The sequence below is a fragment of the Electrophorus electricus genome, chromosome 3 (genome assembly GCF_013358815.1).
Source record: "Electrophorus electricus isolate fEleEle1 chromosome 3, fEleEle1.pri, whole genome shotgun sequence".
NCBI classification, from domain to species: Eukaryota; Metazoa; Chordata; class Actinopteri; order Gymnotiformes; family Gymnotidae; genus Electrophorus; species Electrophorus electricus.
Window position 1 is genome coordinate 9,512,816 of NC_049537.1, and position 15,560 is coordinate 9,528,375.

Consider the following 15,560-nt stretch of genomic DNA (forward strand, 5'->3'; position numbering starts at 1 on the left):
GAACTTAGAACATTGCTTGCATCTATCAATCCCCATGTCATCACATATCATACCACATCCTGCCGAGGTAAGAACATTCATAACATTCATCTGAAACATGCATGCTATGTAAATATATATACAGTATGCATGTGTGTGTGTGTCTGTCTGTATCTCTGTGAAAGTAACAGCCCTCATGGCTTTAGCTCGACAGAAAACATCCCAACCGGAAGTCCAGTGGGAATCTTCAGGAGGTCAATGTCGCTGTGACTTGGCACATACTGTAGGATGGAGAGTTTCATCCAATTAAGCTGCTCTCTTAAAGGCTCTATCCTGCTTATCATGCACAGTGGATGAGACCCACTAATAAGGTTGCCTGTGTTAAGGTCAGTGCTCAATGCTAAACAGCAGTGGCCGATGTGGCCGATCAGGCCGATGTGTATGTGTGCTGACCAGCTCCCGCGCAGACAAAGGCATGTCAACCACACTCCTCACGTGTGATTTTTCTGAAGCCTTTGAGGTTGATCATTTATGCATGACCTTCTACCAAAACTGCTGGATAGGGTCATTTTTGTTTCGCCATTTATAAATCACAAGACACACACACGCACACGCACACGCACACGCACACGCACACACACACACACACACACACACACACACACACACACACACACACACACACTTTTCAACCCATTAAGCAATAAACAAAATAGAGATGGGTCAAAAATGGGTCAATGGTTACGAAATCCTTTTTAGCTCCTTTTTGGAGTATTTTAGCAGCATGTGAGAGCTATTTTATTCTATTCACTTGCTACATTCAGTGTGCTGCCAGTCAGCCAGCTCTCCTCTCCATACCTCACTTTCCAAGAACATAGTGCACAGAGCTCAGTCCAGTCTGAGGACATTGCTTTCTAAGGCCCATTGTTTTACACTCATACACACACACACATACGCCACACAATAAACACAGGGAGACTGCCTAAGGAATTCAAAGTGTATTCATCTCGCCTGAGAGAGTGTGTGTGTATTGGTGCAAGAGTGGGCCTGAAAGCATGTCATGGAACAGTAAACAGTACAAAGAAGGGCCTTGTCAATACTTTTTTCTCTTTTACATCTTCTCTCATGCAAGGCATGTATGACCACACACCCCCGCACATACCCATGCACTCCCTTTGGCACTCTGTTTCCAGTATTTGGAACCCTTTCAAACAGTTTTCACATCAATAGCGTTATGATAGCATGAGGATAGTACAATACATAATAACAACAGAACAGTACTGAGGTCTCCCAAGTTAAGTCCTCGAATGAAAGTCATTTATCAGGGTCCCATAATGAGTTGATCATGTGGATGTGTTACATCTGACAGTGTTTGAATAGGCTAGTTTGGAGTCACCCCACAGAACCATGGCTCTGAATATATTTGCAAAAGAAATCACCAACCCTTTTGCTTACAGAGGAACACATTAAACACTTGTGGAGTTTAGTAGAGTGAAATCTTGCTAAATATCTCTGGTCCTGATTCCTGAGAAAACACCTTATAAAGGGGGGCTGAGAGAGAGAGAGAGAGAGAGAGAGAGAGAGAGAGAGAGAGAGAGAGAGAGAGACACACACACACACACAGAGAGAGATATTCAAAATTGTAACAAAGGACCTCTGTCCAAAACATCCTGTTATTTTGCATTGAATATCTGTACATCTCTTACTACAGTTACTCACCTTTGAATATATATATATATATATATATATATATATATATATATATATATATATATATATATATATATATATAGAGAGAGAGAGAGAGAGAGAGAGAGAGAGAGAGAGAGAGAGTCCATTTTGAGACCTTATTTACAATTTTAGTGGTTAAACAACCTATGCTGCAATATACAATATATCACAGAACGTCACCCACCATGTCTGCAATATTTAATAAGACCAAACTACGTATAGTATAGTTTATTACAATAAATCATAGATGAAGTTATGTTTCCTGTAAAATTTCCTAGAACACAAAATAGAACACAGGCTTCATAGTAACAAAAATGGTGAGCATGGAATACAGTCAGAATCTCACTGGCAGGCTGCAAACTATTTATCACTCCACATGCTCAAGAGCTTAAGAACTTGATATCTAAAAAACAAGCAATGTGTGTGTGTGTGTGTGTGTGTGTGTGTGTGTGTGTATGTGTGAGAGTGAGAGAGAATGAGTGAGCGAGAATATGTGTGTGTTCCATTGATCCCAGCCAGAAGTGTACTGTCTACATTGAACATTGAGTCTAAAAGATCTAAAGTAGCTGCCTGGGAATGTGTACATAGTTTATTTCCCTTTTAAATATGTTCTCTTAAATCACAACATGCCATAAGCATACAGTAGAACTGATACAATTTAACCATTTTAAAAATGTATTGTGTGGACTGTTTTTTTTTTTTTCATTTGAAGTTGGCTAATGAAGCTATTGGGTATGATTATTCAGTGGGATTTCCCCTTTACTGTTCTTTACTGTTGCACATATTTAGTCCTGCATGGGTAGCTGTTTTCACTGCTGGAGGACAGATTAGTGTGAAGTGACTAAGAATGAGAATGCAACCACATAAAACAAGGAGGAGAAAACAAAGGGTCTCAACCAGAGTAAAAATTCCCAATGCAATATGAAACAGGCTGCACAGTGGCCATTTGAACCTAAAAAAGGGGGTACATGTTGCCCTTGGCCTCATCAATGACTTCAGTGCCTTGGTCAGACTTTTAAGCAACACTTTACAGTGCCAGTTCTATGAGGTGCTGACAATGTAGCACGCAAGGCTTCTTAATTCAGTCGCTGCTCCAGTACACCATGATCCAACACTGCAATGAAACGGAGATGTCAGAAGCAGCAGCATCCTAGTAACCCAGTATGAGCCCGGTGCTAAGGCCAAGCCTGACACTTATGAAAGGGGATAATGTGGATCGTGCAGGGGGTAATGTGGATCGTGCAGAGAGAGGAGTGATAGGGATTAATGACATGTATATCAGACTGGAATCATCAAGCTTTTATAAGATATTTATGCCTATGTGTGTGTGTGTGTGTGTGTGTGTGTGCTATTAAAGGGAGTGGTTTTTAGTTATCCTGTGTTGTCTTTACCTGCTGTGTGTTATGCATGTTTATAGGGTCTTTAATATGCGTGATGTGATGTGTGTATGTGAAGTGTATCGAGACATGCATGCTTTTGGCTTTTTTTTTTTTTTCCGTTCCTCTCATTGATGGTCATGTCACTGAATGCAATGTGTGTATGTGTTCGAAATGTTGTACTGTAGTGAGAAATGTGTTTTGTTTATATCAGTTATGAAAACTGTCTATGTAGAAGCTATATGTTTTGGAGGTGATCCATAGAGGTATTCACAGATTCACAGATTACTGATGGTCAGCTGTGGTTGTGTATGTTTGCTTTGTGGTTTTGTGTGTGTGTGTGTGTGTGGTATGCTTTGACTAAATAACAGTGCCAATGGTGATCTTTAGTCCTGACTTAGGCTTAGTAAGTGTATGGGAAAATGTCCCTATGTGATTATATATATATATAAGGTGTGTATGTGTGTCACTTGGGTGATATTGCAGTGATTGTGTTGATTTAACCAGAAGCATGCATATCTTCATGTTCAGGTCAGTCAGTGTGTTGATTGTGTACCTTTTTGTTTAAGTAGTGCAGATGTCCGCATGACATTAACATGCAATTTTCTGCAGTGCACCAGGTGAGGTGATGTGCACGTGCATCTGCAGGTGGACAGACAGCTTTCATTTCTTTCCCTTTGTCCCTAGTAGACTGAGCTGCAGCCCTCTCTGTGTACAGATATTCAATGCAAAATTACAGGACATTTGGGACAGAAGTCCTTTGTTAAAATTTTGAATCTCTCTCTCACTCACACATACACATGCCTGGGCTCAGTTTCCTTGCTAAACAGGAGTGAGAGATGTCAGCAGGAAGACAAGCAAAGGAGTCGGAGGGAGAGGTGCAGAGAGCTGTAAGACATACATATACATATACTCTAGGTATATTCCAGGGGGAGCAGACACAGCTCAAAAGCAGTGATGTGTTTGTAATGCAACAGATACTCTTGCAGATAAGATTGAATACAAAAGGTTTATTGGGAGAGGGGTAATACACAGCCATGGTTGGTAATCAGGTGTGGATTGATAACCAGGGCATGAACAAGGCAGGCAAAGAGAAAATGAGTTAACAGTACAAATCCAGAAAACAAAAGAAGCAATCCATACAAGCAACCAAACCAGAGCAAAAACGATGATCAGGAAACAGGTAAGAAAAACCAGGAAGTAACACTTGGTATGCACCCAATAGACATGGCAATACTTACGAGAACAGGGAAACAGACTATAAAGGTAAGTGGAATTGAGAACAGGTGAAAACAATCAATAATCAGAGGCTGTGGAGCAGAGACGAGAGCTGCAGTTGGTGGATCAATGGAGTCACTGACGAGGCAGGAGTATGCTGGGAAATGAAGGTCAAAGTGGAAGATGGGTTGATGTCAGGCCCCAGGGATGAAGGGGGCTGTCATGACAACCACCTGTTGCTCTCACCTTAGCTCAGGAGCGATCATCAGAGCTGTTATTATGTTGGACAGGTGAGACCAAACAAAAATGACCATCAGAACGGCCACTAGGAGGGTCTATGGGAGGGTTACTGAGGCATCGCCTTGAATGACCCCTGGGACAAGGGTCAGTCCACTAGGAGACATCCTGGGTATTGTAACTGACCAGCCCTTCTTCTGGAGTCCAGCAGCTTGATCATCATGGGGTGGCACCACATCAGGGCAAGGCCTCATCCAATGGACATGGGACTACTGGATTGAAAAGAGAAATATGGAAAGCATTAGACAAATGATACTGAGCAGGCAAGTCCAGTTGGTAAGTGACCACATTAACTTTTTCTTAATCTTGATAAGACTGATGTGCTTGGCTTGTAGCTTCCTGCACCTCGCAGCAAACTGAAATCCCTGCTTGATAACCAGATCTGGTCTCCTGACTAGTAGGTGGGGTTCTTCTATTGGCGGCAGTCATCTTAGGTTGTTGAAGGACTCGTTTGATATGTTGATGCATGTTCTCCCAGTCCTTCTCACTTTGCTGCATCCAGTCATTCACAACCAGGATGTCTGAGGTAGTCTGAAGTCCATGGCATCCTAGGGAGCAGGTAGGCTAGAGTACACTCGAAAAGCCTGTGGTAGAGCTAGTGAGGGACTTTTGAGCTATCTTGGCCCAACAGAGAAATTGATGCCAATCAGACTGGTTATCATAACAGAAAAACCTCATGAACTTGCCTAATTAGATAAGAACTTGCCTGGCAGTGACAAGGACAGCAAGATGGAATGGGGAGAGGAACTAGCTTGCCAGCTGGTAGGGCCTTGCAAGTTTTACTTTGGGAACAGGATGTGTAGGAAGCCACAAATCTGTGCACATCAGCCAACATGTTCTCCCAACAGTATATTCTGGCCAAGAGCTGTTGGGTGACCTGAGGCTTACAAGGAATGAGCCCATGTAACCACGCAATCTCTGCATGAAAATGGGATGTACTAATTGTCAGATGGGCATTGTGGGGGAATAGAAATGCCCTCCAGCTCATGGTCTATTTCCTCATCTATTTCCCATAGGCATTTGAGAAGTCATTTGGGAAACAGGATGTTCTCAGGATTATGATGGGAAGTCTCCTTACTCCTGAATGCAAAAGACACTGAATCAGCCTTAGTTTTGAATGTACCAGGTGTCAAAATGTTATGGAAAACTAAAACACGTTTAAAAAAAAATAAATAAATAAAAAAAATAAAATAAAAAAAGGGACCATTAGGCCTGACAGGGATTTCCCACATGTTGGGCCAAAACAGCTCTGATGCCTATACTGGAGCTGTCTACCTCTACCATAAAAGGCTCTGATTCAGGGTTTTTGAGTCTGGGAGCAGAAGTGAATTCTCTCTTAAGTGAGTCGAAGGTGGCCTCAGCCTTGAGGCTCCAGCAGTTTCTTGGGGGCTCCTTTTAAGAAGAGCAGTTAAGTATGCTGATATAGCCTATGATAAACAGCTGGTAGAATTTGGCAAGGCTAAATAACTGCTGAAGTTCCTTGACAGAGCTAAGGATGAGCCAATTAATTATTGCTTCTATCTTGACATTCTACTGTGACATTGTCAGAACAAATAATATAATTGAGGAATACTGTCTTCTGTAGGTAAAACTTACATTTATTTCCAATAATGTATAACTGATTCTCTAGTAGCCTAGTGAGGATCTAACAAATGTGTTTAAGGAGTTACTAAATTTGGAGAATAAACCAAAATGACATCAGTGTAAGCTATCATGACTCTACCTAACATATCTACCTAACATATCATCATTATTGTTGAGGGCCTGGAAGATGGACAAGGCATTACAGAGGCCGAATGGTATAACCAAATATTCATAATGTCTGGATGTTGCGGTTGTGACAAATGGTTTTCCATTGCTTTCCAAGATTGTAAGCACTTCTGAAATCTATCTTAGTGAAGTTCTTCAAGAGCTACCAGGACCAATGGCAAGGGATAAGATTATTTCTTACTGATAATATTCACGCCCCAATAATATATGCACAGATAGAGACCATCATCCTTCTTACTGACATAGAAAAAAAATGGCTGCTGCTGAAGATATAGATAGTCAGATGAAGCCCCAAGCTAAGGCCTATTGGACGTGAGCATCCATGGCGTTCTGTGTTCTCATCATGGGGGCCTAATCTAGCTTCAGTTAGGCCCAAGATTCAGTGTTGTATCCTCCAGCTTTGATTTTATGCATTTTATATATTTTATTAAATCTTATTTTATATTTGTGTGTAGTAGGATGTGTATGCTATTAAAAGAAATGGTTTGTATTTTTATTTAACTTTTATATACATATATATTTTATTTGTTCCTTTAAATTAACTTTGTTTTTAAACATTCATTTTTTCTTTTAATGTAATTTTCCTCATTTAATTCATTTTAATATTTCATTGTTTCAGTAGTTTTCTGTTTAAACCAACTATATATTTTATTTAAATTAATTGTTTTATGCAACATTTTCTTTTCTTTTTTTTTTTTTATTCAAAAACTTTCCTGAGGTGAAAACTCTTAGGATGTGATGAGCTTTATTATTTAAATTGCCATCATGTATGAAAAGTATTACAAAAATAAACTTGCTTTGCCTTGCCTTGCATTGCCAGACTGACTGATAATTAGTTAGTGGGTGAAGAGGTTTGTCCCGTTAATCTTAATTCACAAGTAAACAAACCATCATATTTTCCATTATTAATATAAAAGCAGTGTTTAATAAAGGCCATTTCAAGATGTAAACTTCACTAATTGAATTGAAATTGAATGAAAAGTGAATGAATATCAAATGAAATAAAAATAATTGTATTTCATAATTGACTTTTTCACAATTTCTCATGTTTATATATTGTTGTTTTACATTTATTCATATGACTACTTATTTCACAATTTATTTTCTATTTTATTTTATTTGACATAAGTGAAAATCCATATGTAACTCTATTCCTCCTTCCCCCCTCCCCCTTCTCCATTTCTCTCTTTCACTCTCTTAAAGTGTGAAGACATGTCAGAGGACTGATGGTGAGGGAGACTAAGAGGGTGTCAATGCAATATGAGCCCAGGCTGTAGTACTGCTGATTGGTTGAAAGGGGGTGCTAGGCATTTTGATTGGCTGCTGACTGGCAGAGAGAGAGCACTAATGTACTGACTGGCTGGTCCCCAGCAGCCAGGTCACACCTGAAACCCAATGCTGTGTCAGTGCCAGCTGCAATGAACAAAGCGGAAAAATACAGACTCCTGCTGCTTCTAGCCCTGGATGCATGCATACACATATATACACACACACACACACACACACACACACACACACACACACACACACACACACACACACACACACACACACACACACACACACACACACTTATTCCCAACAGTACACAATAAAGACCCAAACACCCCTACACAGCACCACAAAGCTAGCTTTTCAGTACCCATCAGGCACATGCTATACAGATAAAAGCACCCACATTTACTTTGTTCTCATGTTCCCTACAAAGGACTTGCTCTCATCAGACATTTTTGTTCTGATTGTTAGGAGTCATTATTACATGATAAAAAAAAGCCCCAATATTATTAATATTTTTTAAAATTAGCATGGTAGCATCATTTGCTATTTCAAAAGGAATTATTGCTTTGGGTAAAAGTACAATAAACACATGCTTTAAATTTAGGTCTTTATAACAGAAACTGAAGAGTATCTTAGGAAACTAATGTGACTAAGACTTCCTCAGTCAGAGACTGACAGGGAGATTAATGCTGTCACAACATGGCAACTACCTAGGAATCCCTCCCCCCCAGCACCACCACGCACCCCCCCCCCCCCCCCACACACACAGAAGGGTAACTGCTGATTTGGAAAAGATATCCTCAATTCTCACTCTATGAAATCATCACGGAGTGATGCTAATTATAAATGCCCTTCTGTCACCCCCATGGCAGCATTGGGCATCCTGGCTGCCCATAAAACAGTGAACCTATGACTTGGCAAAAGTAGAAGGAAAAGGCTACCTAACAGAGGAAGGCCAATGGGATGGAAATAAAACCAGAAAGCAGCTAATGAAATATGCCAGAAACAAGAGTGGCTGTATAAGACAGAGGAAAAGAACAATGGTAGGTAGAGAGAAGACACTGAGGGAGAAAAGAGACAAAGCATGGACATAGAAAAGAAAAGAGACTGACTGTCGGGAAGCATGAAGAAATGGTTTACAGTATGATATGTTTTCATACTAATCCATTACCCAACCTTCTACAGCCATGGTTTTAGCTAGAATAGAGCAACACCATAAATCATCTGAGGCACTTTATTGACTGAGCTATGAGTCTAAGAAGAAGTTTGTTCTGCAGTGTACTCTGTGCTGGTGGAGAAAGAGCACACCAGTTCTTGCACAACTGAGTAACTCAGTTAGTGCCAAATACAGAAGATTTAGAGATGTCTGGTGCTCACTGTCACAATCAGGTCACCAAAGTCATTTATTTTGGCAGACCTTTTATACCACTGGCACCTTTTATACTACTGGGATCTTTTCCAACAGTGTATGGACTATTCTGCCTATTCTACTGTGGCTTAGACTCATCCCTCATGTTGCAGTTTGACTAGTCTTGGCAATAACACCTATCAGGAGCTCTGTCAGTGCCTCGGAATTGGTGTCATTTCCCAGTGTGGAATAGAGCACAGTGAGTGTGGTGAGTGACACTGGTTATCTGATTGAAACACACTCCTCTCCTCAGTGGAAGCATTGATTGCACTGCTACAGTACTTGTCCAGGCAATATTATCAATACCATCATGTGGCAAATGGGTCTGCATTTAGGCTCACTAAGTTTAAATGCTTAGCAAGTGATAAAACATATTACAATCATTTTTACAGTTGGACTACATCATTTCTGAGGTAACCCCCTCTTTATAAAATTACATTTTAATTTCATCTTAATAAACATCATTTATCCCAAGTTTGCAAAAAGCAAAAAATGCCTTTTCTCAGGTGTTCCTATTACAAGTTTGAACGCAGTGTACTCCACAAGATGCCAGAGGGGTTTGCATAACACAGTGCATTTAATCATTTAAAAACAATGTGCAAAATCAAAGAGCTGATTGTAGTATCCAGTTTCAGAAGCGTCACTGTAATGCACAGTAAAATGGAAACCGAGGGAGCCCATGAATGGAAAGGATTTGCTTTGAGCAGGAGGTGGACTGACACTTCCTGAGTGGTTCTGGGCAAGTAAAGGCCATGACAATGCCAAAGCAGAAGCACAATTTAAATATAAGCATGGTGAACCTCCGACAAAAAGGTATGAGAACACAGACCTCCAGGAGGCTACACAGACAGAAAAAGTGGGATGACTCATCAAATCCCAGGAGAGGAACATGGCCAATCCATGCCTAAGTAACCAAAGGATACAAACAACCTCTTTTTTTCTTTCTCTTTCCTTCTCTCTTGATCTCTCACCTGCTTTTGCTGTTTGCTTTGCCATCATTAGCATGATAAGTTTATTTGTGTGACACAAAGGGCCATACAAGGCTATGCTTCAATGTCTGTTATGTACTTAATTAATGTTTGTCAAATAGTCAGTACCATTCATATCAGCATTGAAACACCTGGCACTAATTTGATGACTTTCTGCACGGCATATGAGACTTTCTTCAGTTCATATGAACAAACCAGGGCATGCCCCACCAGGTCACATACAATGGATATAAAAGCCAGGCAATCCTTAAAACATGAAAAGCTTGCTCTCACTAAATAGTATCCAGTGCTGTTTGTAATGAAAGTTGTTCAGGGAAGCTGTATGGACAAGCAAAGATTAGATTATATCTAGGGATTCTTTGAAACAGGTCTGGGTTAGTGTATTGTCAATCCCAGGATTCACCAAAGACCCATGTAATAAGTGTACACTGTGGAGAATATGAACAACTGAACAAGAATGTGTCTGGTGTTGCAATTATCTATTTGGAATGGTAATCTTATGGAAGGGATTAACAGGAAAATAGAAACTGGGGAACAGAACCAGAGGTAGCATTCAAATGACACGTAAACAGTCTGGCCGTCTCTCCTTTCATATTTTCTTAAGTCACAGTGCATGTTTCTCTGTGAGTCCTTTTGAGCATGTGAAAGGACATACAGGTCTGTAGATGTATGCTTATACTACGCTCTCTTTCCCACTGTCCTGCTGTTAGTCATTCATCTGCCGTTAATTTCTGATGTCCTTGACATTAGGGATCTGATTACTCCCTGCAATCCCCCACCCCTACCACAGTCTCCCCTCCACACACACACACACAGTATGAACTAGAGTAGGTCTGGTTTGGTACAATCTTAACATCAAGGCAGATACAGAATTAATTTAGATTTGCTTGGCATATATTTCTGAAAACAGAAATGTATAATAAGGTAATTCTGTGCAAACAGAATATTCAAATATATATTTCATTCAAGCATTTCTTATATTTTCAAACACTGCATTATTGAATAATAAAATGTTAGCAAAGTAACATTTTATATTAGTTTTTCATAAATTATTAAATAAAAAGTTGCTAGTGGATCAAGACTTTTGAACACAGATCATATGCCTGAACTAAGCATTGGCCTCAGGAAGTGGATTGAGATTTATGGATTGAACATGGGTATCTAGATTTACGGGTCGTCCTAGGAGCAGAAAGAGGAAAAACTAGCCTGAGATTATCTTGAAACCTAAACTTAGGCCATGGCTCATCATATTAATGATAAACCCCACTCTTCCTTACATCTAGTCATAGGAGTTGGGTTCAGAGCTTTCAACAGCCTCTCCATATTGGAAGTCTCATTCAGCAAATCTGTCACTAGGCTCCAGGAAATGTAAAATTCCCCTCCTGTACACACCATGTTATCTTATCCATCACTGGCATGATGGACCTTCAAAATAATAGTTTCTCGGCCATGCATCTCCTAAATTATGAACAGACCAACGTCATTTCACTACTTTCATCATGTCTTTCATTTTTCATTTATCTTGCCATGGGTGTTGGGAGGAGGTTGTATCTTCCATGAACTCATCTGTATCTGGAGTGGTGAAAGGGTGATCTTTGAGGGGGATCCCAATAATTTCTAGATCACTGACTTAAAAGTTGAAGCAGGGGAGGTCTCCAGCTCAGTGTCAAAAGGGTCCAGTGTCTGCCTTTGTGGGGATAGGATCACCATGCCACTGGTGAGTTATAGGCTCTCCTTATCCATATCATTTTAGAGGCAGTAAGTCCATTACAAAACCTCCATTCTCAAATTATAGCAATCTTATGCAGGTTGTGTGCAGGCAAACAATGTATTTAATAACTATGTGTTTGTATTCAATTAGTAAGAAGTGCATCACAGTTAAAGGGTGAATTTCTGTCTTTAATTAGCCAGTATCTAGTCCTCTGTATGTGGGGTAGCAAGCTGAGACCACCTTTGGGCTTTACCGTAGGTCATTTGGAGGTTTAGAGCTCAGTGCCACATCACAGGTACTATTTGATTCCTCTTGCACCGGATAGATGAGGAAAGACACCTTTCCTGTCTGGGTTTCCCATTTCTGAGGGATGACCTCTTATGCAACAACTGTAACCCATGCTACACTGTAGACTTCGATACTCCACTGTGGGGAAAACCTCTGACCCCTGTCAGCAGGGCTTGGTGGAATGATACTATAATGTGCTGGAATTGATATATACTGGCCTGAAGGTACAGTACTTTTATGAAGGTTACACAAGTTTGTTTCTTTGTTGCCCTGTTACACAAAGAAAGAAAAAAACAATAAATGCTACATCTATCTTTGGGAACATCTGGTCAGTGTGTGTACCTTTCAGTAACCAGTAAGAATGCAACTAGTGAAATGACTAATTATTTACTGTATCCTTATTATGACCTTGTAATAATTTTGGCCCACAGTTACTCAAGAAATTCTCATCTGAATGTTAACAGTTCACAAATCTGCCTCAGTACTCACCCCACTGGCCCTTTTCCACCCATAATTTACTAAACATTTACAGGAGATTAAACACTGCATGTCATAACATTTTTTTTAATTAAACACTGACAAAACAAGAGATCATGCTGATAGGGTCTAGGGCTACTCTGGATAAAGCTGGTGACCTCTGTATTGACCTGGATGACTTTACAGTAACTCCCACCACTACTTGATCATTTTTGATCCCACAATTTATTTTCAGTCACACATTACTTATTTTTGCTTATCTTTGTAATGCTCCTTGGTTCTGTGCTTCTCTCAGTCCTTTCAGGTCTCTTCAGCAAATCTCTAAACAAACTTCAATATACACAAAACTCCACTGCCTGAGGACTTTCTCATACCAGGGTATCTCATACCCACACCTCTCCTTTCTGTAAACCATTTCACCAGCTTCCACTTACAAGAAATATCCAGTTCAACATGCTAATCACTTCATGGATTTGCCCATCAGATATTTTAGTCCTTTGTGCACCAGTCCATTCACATAGACCTCACACCTTATTGTCATCCATCATGCAGAACTCTAATCACTTGGAGATAACACCTTCAGAGACACTGCTCCCAAACTCTGGAATGCATTACCTCAGCACCTCAGAGCTTGTAGTAATCAAATCAAAACTCAAAACTCTGTTTTTTTCTGTCTAGAGTGCTTATATAGCTTTACAGTTTTTACTGTTCATTTTAATATTAGTGATTTTCTTGTGTAGTGAAAACAGGCATGTGGTTGTAGTGTTAAAAGCTGTGTGTAGGCAGGTTAGTTCTGAATTATACATGGAAAAAGTAGGCCAGTGGCAAGGTCAGTCTTTGAAACCAGAGCCTAACAGACATTCCCGTAACCGAAAACCTCTCCAACACTGCCAAGAAAAAAGAGCTCTCTCTCTCTCTGACACACACACACCCCTAAATTATATTTTTATGTTCACAAAATTCCACAGAAGGAGGGTACTTCTTAGAAAATCTCTATTATGTCTGGTGTCTGAATTTGTTTTGGATATTTTAGGGAACCTCAAAGACAATGAATAAAAATGTGAACAACCTTCTACTTTTAAGGAAGCAGTTAATTACAAAAAGCATCTGTCACGATTAGTCCCTCCCAGCTTCCATGTTTTCCCTTATATATTTTAGTTCCATGCCATAGTTTCGTTTTCTCCGCCTCTCGTTTCTGGCATTAAGTTCATGTACTTAAACCCTGTTCCCTGTATTTTGGCGGTTTATTGTTTATTTGAATGGTTGCATTTATGTGTTTGGACCTTTGAATATGTTAGAAAGCCTGTCTGCTTTTCGAAGCCTGCGTTTGTTAAATAGCCCGTGTGTTATTTCCTAGTTTCTGTTGTTTGCCTACGTGTACTTTTGTTTTCATCATGTATTCCTGTAATCTCCGTGTTGGCTCTATGACCCTGGACTACCTTTAAAGATGAAAGAAACCAATGGAAAAAAATATAAAGATTCAGCAGGATTAAAAGCTTGGTTAAACCAGTTTCTATATAAACTAAAACAAACATCACACCCGCTGACCTGACCGTTCCCTGTTTCCTTATACACCGAGTCACTTCCGGGTTTCCGCCCCGTTGTCTCCAGCTGTTCCGAGTTTTTCACTAATGGTGGTTGTATTTAAACCTTGTTTCTGCGTCTCTTGTTGGTCGGTCATAGTTTCTGGTTTGATCTCGCTTGTCCTCGCACATATGTGGTTCTGGTTAGATCTCGTATGTCTTTAGGATATTCCCGTTTGATCTCGCCACTCGTTCCTCTGTACTTTCTCCCCGCACTCCCTGTTTAGTTACCATCGTTGTCAGCTGTTCGCTGTTGTACTGTCTCTCTGTTTTTGTTGGTCAATAATAAGTCCCGGTTCTGTGTATTCTCTTTTAGTTCTAGTTATATTTATCATCATTATTCTCCGATAGTCTTACCTAAGTGTACGCCCCTTTTTTCCAGTTCCCGTGCGCACCTTTTAGCCTGTTTTCTTATGTTAACCTGTCTGTTCTGTGCCGGTCTGTTTGTTAATAAATTTATTATTCATTTATCCTGTCCTGTTTGTTGTTCACATTATGCCTTGCTCTGTTAATTCCGTCCTTCATAACATCCAAGGCACTTCGCAAGTGTCTTCGCACATCACGCCTTCCCCGTTACAACAAAAAGAGTCTTGTGCCAGCTACCAAACTGTGGAAATAAATGTATAGTATCTCTCATGGTTGGGATCTAATATTAATTCAGGATTAAAAGAACACGGGCAAGATTAGTCTAAAATTAATGTAATATAAGCAATGATGAAAAACTTTGAAGTTGCAGTAGTAATTCTGAAAGTGATTACAACAGAAATTACATAACTGCCTAGAATCTATGTTGCCAAAACTGTAATACAAATAGAAAATTCTAATTCCGCAATAACCAATCCCTGCCACACAATGTTAAAATAATTTGAATAATCTGTTTACTGAACTGAGGATAAATAAAAGTAACATGATGAAGCACAAACTCTTAGCAAATAATTCCACTGATATACTGTTATGGCATGCAGGTATGCAACAATTACTCATTTATCATACGAGAGAAAGAAAGCAAATCCAAATGCTTTATTTCATCTCTTATTATTCTGCCATCTATAGGAGAAGTTGCATTTGGAGTTTTGCCTCATCTTTATTTCTTTCTGCCACTGCTTCCACCAGCTTGCTCATTGGGGAGTGAAATGCTGCTTTGGAACAAAGTTTACTGCAAAATGTTCTGTGCAGTAAAACTGAATTGAAGACCACCGTGAAATGTAGAAAAGTAATGTCACGTATAGTATTAAAACATCTATGATAACATTAGATTTTATTTTAAGCAGTTGGGTTGGGCAATAGTGGGGTAATAAATTATACTATAAGCAAAAGAAAAGATGGTTTAAAATAAACTGGCTTCATGTAGAAAAAGGCCTCTGTAGGCTTCAGTGTGAGGCCTCAGAGGGCCTCTGTGTTAGGCCTCTGGAGGCCTCAGTCAAAGGCCTTCGTCTAAGACCGAAACATCTTGGC

At 39.9% G+C, this 15,560-nt stretch overlaps 1 long non-coding RNA gene across 1 annotated transcript; it reads right to left on the reverse strand.

The window, feature by feature from the left end:
- Nucleotides 1-4,081: 4,081 nt before the first annotated feature.
- LOC118241069 lies at nt 4,082-14,558 on the reverse strand. The gene is made up of 2 exons (XR_004775829.1): nt 14,071-14,558; nt 4,082-4,813 (listed from the first exon to the last, which is right to left on the reverse strand). It is a non-coding gene; the product is annotated as an uncharacterized LOC118241069 (long non-coding RNA).
- Nucleotides 14,559-15,560: the final 1,002 nt, after the last annotated feature.